Here is a 9596-nt window from a genome sequence, read left to right on the forward strand (position 1 = left end):
TGTTCCTTGTAAAACTTAAAATTAATTCATCTCTTTAAAAAATACATTGGTGTTGATCCCCCTCCTTGAACTCTTTATCCACCACAGGATAAATGGTTTAGCTCAGTTAAAATAGCACTAAGAAGCATAGCACAGCACAGCAAAGCATAGAATAGTTAATTGAAAGAGACCTACAAAGGTCATCCAGTTTCAACTGCCTGAGCACTTCAGGAAAAAAAAGAATTAAATTATGTTATTGAAGGCATTGTCCAAATGCCTTCTAAACACTGACAAGCATGAAGCATCAGCCATTTCTCTAAGAAGCTCATTGCAGGGTTTCAATAAATAAATGTTTCCTAATGTCCATCTGACCTTCCCGTAGTGCAGACTTGTGTTGTTCTTACCCTGGCATCAGTGGCCAGGAGAAAAACCTGACAACTCCCTCTGCTTCCCCTCCTCAGAGAGCTGCAGGGAGCCCTGAAATAGTCTCTCACCCTCCTCTTCTCCATGTAGATTGTTCTCAAACTCTCCTCACAGTACAAGCCTTCCAGAGCTCATAGCAGCTTGGTTGCCCTCCTCTGGGTACTCTCAAGCAGCACCTGGCATTTTCCTTCATTGATCTTCCTAACATTGCTGACCACCCTGAGCTCCAATCTATCCTACATTCCTCTGTCAGGCCTCTGGTCTCTCCAGAGAGTCATCAGCACCTCTCAGTGCTGAGGATGGATTCTTTCTACTCCGGTACCTATATGATTGACAATAATGCTCAATAGAACTGCCCCTATAATGGGTCCCTGGGAAACACCACTGGTGACCACCTATCAGTGAGATGTAGTTCTGTTTACTACAACACTTTGAGTTCTACAGTTGAACCAGTACATCACACAGTGTAACTTTAACCTATTCATCTTGCACAGTCAAACAATTTGTCCAGATGGATTCTGTGAGGAAAGATGCGAACATATTTGTTCACACAACTACTTTTTATTTCTTTAAAACAATTTTCAGGGAGTAAAATGCAGATTTCTGAAAATATTCAGTGTTTGAAAGAATATACTAATATAAGTCTAAGTAAGGTATGCATGGAAAGATTAACTACCTCTATCTGATTTTAAAATGAAAAAAGGTTTGGCCATTTTTTCTGTGGTTAGGTTAGTATTAAAGTACTTGGTGAAAAATGACACATTACATATAGCAGGAAAATAGAAAACTTCCCATTGTCTCTACATTGGGATACAGAATCACAAAACTGTAGAATAGTTTGAATTGGAAGGGATCTTTAAAGGTCACCTAGTAGAACTCACCTACAATGAACAGGAACATGCTCAATGTTGCTCGAAGCACAATCTGTCCTGACTTTGAATGTCTCTAAGAACAGGGCTTCATTATTCTTATCATAAAATGTTTTTCTTATATCCAATTTAAATATCCCATCTTTTAGTTTAAAATCATTTCCCCTTCTTCTGTGCTGCTAAAAAGTCTGTCCCCTTCTTTCTTGTAGCCTTTAGATACTGAAAAAATGCTATCAGGTTTCTGCAGAGCCCTCTCTTCTTCAGGCTAAACAGCTCCAGCTCTCTCATCCTAGCCTCATAGGGGAGGTGTTCCTTGGATCATTTTTGAAACCCTCTTGGTGAATGCGCTCCATCAGATCCATGTCTCTTGTCAATGTCCATTACTGAGGACTCCACATTTGGACACAGTACTCCAGATGAAGTCTCATCAGTGTAGAGTATTGCTCACCACGCTTCCTTTGATGCAGCTCAGGATATAGTTGGCCTTCTGGGCTGCAAGGGCACATTGCTGGTTCATGTCCATCTTCCCATCAATGAATATCCCAAGACATTTTCAGCAGGGCTGTATTCAATACTTTTATTCTCCAACTTGTATTGATAGTAGGAGGTTGCTGCAACACAGGTGCAAGACCTTGCACTTGGCTTTGTTGAACCTTATAATGTTCTCCTAGGTCTACTGCTCAAGCCTGTCTAGGTCTATCTGGATAGCTTTCTGTCTCCAGTGTTGTCAACCAAAGTAGACAGCTTGGTGTCATCTACAAACTTGCTGAATTTCCCAATGTTGACATTATTGACGATCCTGTTAAAGAGCATCAGTATTGGTACCAATCCCTGAAGGACACCACTCATCACTGATCTCCATTTGGACACTGAGCCATTGACCACTGCTCTTTGGGAGCAATCTTAAAACCTTGTTCCTTGTTCTCTCGTTGAATCCATATCTTTCCAATTTGGAGAGAAGGGTGTTATGGAAGATCATGTCAAAAGCCTTACTTGAAGTCCAAATAGTAGTGATGTACTCTATGTAATCAGTGTTGATTTCTTAGTCCACTGATGCAGTTACGCCATCATAGAAGGCCACTAGGTTGATCAAGTAGAACCTGATCTGGATGAAACCATACTGTTTTATTTTGTATCATTTCCCTGTCTTCCACGTGCCTTAGTATGGCTTCCAGGAATATATGTTACATGGTTTTTCCTTGCAAAGATGTGAGGCTAACAGGTCAGTAGTTTCACAGGTCATTTTTTCTACCCTTCTTAAAAATGGGAATGATATTGTCATTTTTCCTGTTACCAGGAACTTCACCTGGCTGCCATGGCTTTTCAGATATCATCGAGAGTGTCTTGGTGACTATGTCAGCCAATTCCCTCAAGACTCTGGAATGTATTCTGGTGGAACCCAAAGTCTCATGGATACGTTAGAGGTTCCTTGAGGGGTCATAAACCTGATCTTCAATTAGAGCAGAAGGGACATTGCTCCAACAGTCCCCACTTTCCAATCCATTCATGTGAGGAGTGTGTGGAAAGCTGTTGCTAATGAAGACTGAGGCAAAAGGGTTGTTGAGCAACTCAGATTTTTCCTTGTCCTTTATTACCAACCTGCCTATATTGATTAGTGGCAGGGATATGCTTTCTTGAACTTCATTTTTCAGTTCATGTACCTGTAGAATCTGTCTTATCCTTCTTTGCACACCTGGACAAGTCCAGTTGTGGCTGGGGCTTGGCCTTCCTGACCCCATCCCTACACAGCCCAGCAGCATCCCTATAGTCCTTCCAGTATATCTGTCCCTGTGTTCACTGCATTTGCATTTCTTTTTTTTTCCTCCAGTTTGACCAGCAGGTCCTGGTTCAGCCAGTCCAGTCTCTTGTCTTCCTTTCCCAACTTCCTACACCTGGGGATGGAAAGCTCTTGTGTTCTGAGGTAAGCTTCCTTAAAGATCTGCCAGTTCTGGTCTGCTCCTTTGTCCTTCAGGGAAGATTCCCAGGGGCTTATGTTGAGTAACTCCCTGAAGAACTGAAACTCTCAACCTGGGTTTTACATCACTAAAGGGTGGCAATGAATTTAATTCTTTACCTCATGCATTCTGAGAGAGCCTTTCAAGTACTTCATTTCCGGGAAAAAGATGGCAACTGCAACCACAAACCAGCCCTGTTTACCTGTCTATTACATACTAACAAAGCAATAGCCCTGCTGTTAACAACGAACATAAATAATAATGAACATGCATTCATTTCTTACATTAATTCCTTTTGTTTTGCTTTTTTTTCTTATGTTTAATTAAACCTAATTTTAATCTCTTGCATTGCTTTTCTGTGCAGCTGAAGTGGAAAAGCCCACTCATTTCTCAACCTGCTATTTGCCATCATAAATAACCTGGTAAAGGAATAAGATATATACAGGAGTGCAATCATTAAGAGAGTAATCAGACTCAAAATTGATACACTTTAATTTATCATCATCAGACTGTTTCATTTGTGCGAATGGATTTCAGAGAACGAGAATTCAAAGCGTGAACTAATAAAGAGAAATTTTCATTTTGTAATGCAACTAGCAGTAAATGTATTCATCACAGAAGTGTTTACAGGAATAAAGTGGCTCTTCTGAGGGCAGTAACAAGACTGGTAAGGAATACTTTGGCAAGTGCTTATCAGTAGTCTCCGAACTCTCTTTAAGTGCTAGAATAACATAAATTTTCAAAGTTTACTAAACATTTGCATGAAAGAAAGAACACTGTTCAGAGAGAGGAAGCATTAATAAAATGAGTGAAGACATTTAGTAATCTGAAAACTGTTTATTCATAAGTTACTCAGGAGATGTAGGAGGAGTAGAAGTCTTGTATACAAACTTCAGCTCCCAAATATATCAAGGCCTGAAGTTTGAAGAAGTGTTAAAACGAAGTTTAAAAGTTTTCTCACTGTCAGATAAATTAATATGTTGGGCTGTATGGTTTTGTTAAGAGTGTTTTCCTTAAGTCTGGAAGGTTTGAAAGTCAATGTAAGAGATATTTAAAATATACATTTAAAATTTTAGTAGCCCACAGAAAGTGTAGTTGCCTCTCTGAAACAAACTGGAAATAAATATTGATTGTTTTAGCTACCTAGGCTACAAAATCCTGATGAAATCTCAAATTTAGCAAATTAGCTAGGTGAATGCAGATGAGTGTGGTGCCCAATGGTATTTCAATGGCCACTTTCTGGAGAAAGAGTATTATCTTTTCACACAACAGTATGTTCCTGGCATCTAAGCACACTTATCCTTCCTTGTCCTGACACCAAATTGGGTGCAATTGGGTGCCTTTATTATCTCATGCCCATAGAATCACAGAAGGAAAAGCAGAAAGGGTTATTTGGTGACTATTCCGTGGGAAATAGTGGGGAACTGAGAAGGGCTTGGGGAAAAAAAAGAGAGAGAAGGAAAAAAGGAGGGATAGAAACTGCTTTTATAAGAGGGGCACTGGGAAGGAGAAGGGATAGGAGCAACTTTTGTCACTGCTTGAAATGGACCTTGAAACCTTGCAGCCCCAGACCTAGCTGTGGCTAGCCACCCGAGGACAGTCATGAACTTGAGACTATTTCCATTGCAGGAAGACCAGATAATTAAATATATACATCAAATAATATAAAAATACTGAGGTTGACACACACTTTGCAAAGTAGGATAGCAGTACATACTCTGCAGCTTATTAAAAGGCATGGTGAAGGTTTTATGGACTTAGAGATAAAGTCTAAACCAAGAGCTGATGAATAAAGGTAAAGGTATGATATATGCACCTGCAACTTCATTGTAAATGGCCCAAAAAATCTTTCACTTGACCCTGTGACAGTTCCATTATTTCTCTATGCTTCCCACTGTCAAAGAAGGTTGAACCTATGAAAATGCTTAGACACAGATAAAAATAAAAGCAATAGTTTCATCGCACAGTACCTTGTCCACACGTAGGATCAGTACTAGACCTGTGAAAATGAATTGTATGTTTCTTGGCTTAATTCCTCATCTGAAACTCATGAGTGCTCTCTACTCTACCTCAGAACAGATTTTCACACAGAATCACTTTTCATTTCAGTTTTTTGAATATGAGGAATATGTTCTTTTGATTTTCATCTTTTCTTTAACTTTCTAGCAAAAAAGGGCATTAGAGATAAAGATAAAATTTCACAGACTAATAGTATTCCAACAAACCAGTGCTATGCCTAACACCACCTGGTGTTACAACAAACTCCATAGACCATACATGTGATTGTTATCTTTAGAATTACCACTGTATGAAAACTTTCCATATGTATATTTTACCCTAAAGATAGTAATGGATAAAAGAAACACATTTTTCACATGCTTTGAATAACAGTCTGAGAAACATTTGCATTGTTTTCTAGGGTGACTTCACATAAACTGGTTTAAAATCAACTAGTTCAGATGGCTATAGCTCTGCAGTGTGGCTATGCTCTTGAATTTGATCTAGCCACGTAATTCTAATGTAGGAGTCATATTGAATAGTTTTATTTAAGCTTGTGCTTACTCCTTCCTGTCTAATGATATGCTGTGTTATGGAAGTAAGTTGAATAATTGCTGGGGAACAATTTATTGTATGAATTTCCCTAAAGCTTTCACAAGACCACAGTTTTCTTTCAAATAGAAAAATACAACCCTCATTATACACCTGGAATTGGGAAGAAATATATGTTCAGTTTTGTACATATTTCTGGGAATGGTAGGAATGGAAACTCTGCAAACAGGCTAACCTAGAAATTTAATGAATGTTTCTCTCCAGAAATTAACTCTTGCCTGAACCCTTCATTTTGAAAGATATGGAAAATTACCTTCTGCAGCTCTTTTGAAAGCCAGAAAGTGTAATCATATAGTTCAAAAGAGAATGAAAATCTTCTAACAACATCTATGAGCAATTAAAAACTTGTAGTTAAATATCTTTTAAAATGTTCCTGTGCAACCAGAATTTGTGTTCTTCATAAATAAAAATTTTGTAACAGATCATACAAATCTCACATACATACACACACTCAGAAAGGGTACATGAGAAATGCTGAAACGTTTTGTTGTTCAAAACATTTTGAAAAGTAAAGGTCAAGATCTAATAGCAAAGGAGTGAATTAACAGAATAATGTGCTTTTTAGAAAAGGTTAGAATGGGTACTACTAATATTAATGAAACCTGCAAGTATTTGTTGTTTTTGAATGTTAGGATATTTTCATATCTGGAGGATAGAACTGGAAATGTATAGATGGAAAATAATGTGTCAACTCTGCTTATGTCAGTCCAAGCATTTTTCTAAAAATGGCATTAACGATATCTAACACATGATACTGAAGTTTTAAAATTCAGCCATAAATTTACTAGGAAAACTCAGTAAATGCATACAATTTTTTTTTTTAATATATTTTTTTGCTTCTTGCAGTAATCAAGTAGAATAATTGTGTGTGTATTGTCCTGTATTAATATCACAAGCTAGAAGTGACTTGACAAAGCAATCTTATAGAAGCAAAAGTCCCAGTACACTGAGAAAAATATTTGCAAATACAAGCTTCTCAGGATAATATTTTGTTTCTCTAGAGATATTGCCAAAAATTGCCACAATATACTGTCACAAACTGAGAAGAATAATTTCTTAAATAAGAAATTATACAGCCTTAAGCCTACAATGTTTTCCAGGTCTGGAATGTTTCCAATTAGGAGCCAATGAATATAGGTTTCCATGGTGATTAGCTAAAATATGAAATGAACTTCATTACATGATAATTGCTACATATTTGGGCTGAAGAACATCTTTAATTTTCAACCTGAGTTTTTCAGGCCCTAATCACACTTCCGTATCTGAAACTACTGATGAAACCTATAATAAAATATAGGGTTATCCTGCTTTTTTTTTTTTTTTGGTGCAAAAAGGAGAGTTTACAGGAGAGTGAATATGCTTTTTGTTAATTCATCTCATTCTTTTGGCTCCTGCTTAGTTGTTTGTTTAATCATTAAAGTATAAACTCTATTTTATTCTTTGGAAAATAAAAAGAGAAGCTTTAACAGAAAATCCCTTACAGCAATTGTGAAAGAAGCCAGTACTTTGATTATCTGCCAGTAACACAGAGCTGTATGTTCCTGTTACATTTTTTCTCACAGACTATTTGTGTGTTACAGGAATTGAATTTCACTATAGTTCTTTCATACTCTATACTTCTTTACATTTTACATCACAATACACTTGCCAGCAAAAAGTAACAGCATACCCTTTCACAGTTTTATGGCATTGTGAACATGTTTAGCAATTAGACTGTAATAATAGGATGTCAAATGCTTCTTTAATAGCAATTCTGAAAGCCATCATTTCTTGGGGAATGAATGGCTATTTACAAATCCGTTTATCTTATAAATTCGTGTTGAAATTGAGGAGAAAGAACTGACCTGCTCTGTTAGACTGGATCAAAATTAAAAGTCCTTCTTCCCTCTTGCAGGAAGCTGAAATGCTCCTTAAATCAAAACTCTCAGTTACTTTTTCCCTCCGTCTCTGAGCTGTGTATCTGATTGTACAGGAAAATAAAATGTGATTTCTTTCAACAATAAAAAATTCTTCCCCAAACACACCTTTGATACATTCATATCCAGGACTCCTTCAGTGACCATTCATTGTCATTCTGAATCTGACTTCTTGAGATGAAGGCAGTTGGAAGAGCACAGACTCCACCGTGGGGAAGCCCAACATGGTCTCTGGAATGGCCTTTGAGAAGGACTCTGCGGTCAGCTGCAGGGCTGCTGAGCCCCAGGTATGCTCCAAAATGGAAAAATCATAGCTGTACGTGAATACCTAAACAGAATATCAGAATGCAGTTTTTCAGCCATTATATTCTTAACTACATTCGCGTACTATGAAGCTAAAGATGTCTTGGGATATAGAATGGATTTCACAGATTTCTGACTTTTTCACTAAATGATTAAGTTACGTGTAATTTTTTTTTATATTATCTGTGTGGTAACTTCTGAAGCTTTTCACACATAACTCAAAAATTGGGTGACTAGTAATACAAATACTACAATTCTGGTCATTAATAGCATTGTCTTAGGCCTTCTAAACTTCAGATTACACTAGGAAGTAGATTTCTTATTAGAATCCATTGCAACAAGTGTTTGCTGCTCAAGTGTTTGTAAATATAGGCCAGCAAACTCTGGAAACTGATAGTAGCATAGGGTTTTTTTGGGGCACGTAAGTAATTTTTTCAAGTAATAGAGGAGGTCTCTGGCAAATTATTAGCAATAAAACTTTCCCTTGTGTCAAGAAGCTCAAATACTCATCTGCATCACTTTATTTCTTTACTTTTTTTTCTCTTTCTTCCTTTCCTTGCTTTTTTCCTTTTATTTTCTTCCTCTTCCTTCCTTTCTTTCCTTGTTTCTTTTTCATTCCTTCTTTCTTTTTATCTTTTCCTAGAATTAAAGATCTTTTATACAGAGATGGGAGAAATATGAATCCATATAGTTCTTTAAAAATGACATTTTTGCAGGATGAAGGTTGAAACTATAATACATAATTTTTGGAGAAAACTGCTGGTACCCATTTATCTATCTAATGTGTTGCAATGATCAGTAAAAAGATGCACTAATGAAATAACAGCTCTCTTAATCACTTGATTAAAGTAGCAAAAGGGCTGTATGCAAGGGGCTGTGAGCCAAATTAACATCTGGTGCATTATAAGAATAGAAAAAAAATAACTGAAGCTAAGTGGATGTCTTTGCAACAGGAAATTATGTTTCTCCTGTGATTATTTAAGTTTATATTCTGATTTTTATTTTTTTATTTTTTATTTTTATTTTTTTATTGTACAGCAAAGTAAGCGTGTGTTTTGAGGAAAAATAGACATGGAAATTATTTGTGAGTAGAACTGATCCTGTGACAAGCTTAACTCTGCCGTGAGATATCAAATGCTTGTAGTTCTTGGTTGATAATCTGAAGTAGGGCTGATAAAACATTTTTCATAAATGTTTATTGAAGTGTAAAGACTTGATCAGTGCAATAACTAGAAATGGTGTGATGGCATGAGACCCAAGAAATGTGTTTTGTGTTCCAAATATAACTGTTTAGTAACTACTTGTATTTACATATTCCTCTCTGTGTATCTCATACCTAAAAATGGCAGTCAGTAATGTTATCTCATGTCACAGAACTTTGAGAACCACCCATGAAAAGCAAACTATAAGGGACATAAATTATGATGAATGTTTGCATGTTTTCCACACTTTAGTTTTTATTAATCATAAAAGCTCAGAGTTACGTGTAGCTAAGAATATAAATAGCCAGCTGTATAGGGGATTTATTTCTGGGTGGTCTT

This window comes from Meleagris gallopavo, chromosome 2, assembly GCF_000146605.3.
Source record: "Meleagris gallopavo isolate NT-WF06-2002-E0010 breed Aviagen turkey brand Nicholas breeding stock chromosome 2, Turkey_5.1, whole genome shotgun sequence".
Taxonomy (NCBI): Eukaryota; Metazoa; Chordata; class Aves; order Galliformes; family Phasianidae; genus Meleagris; species Meleagris gallopavo.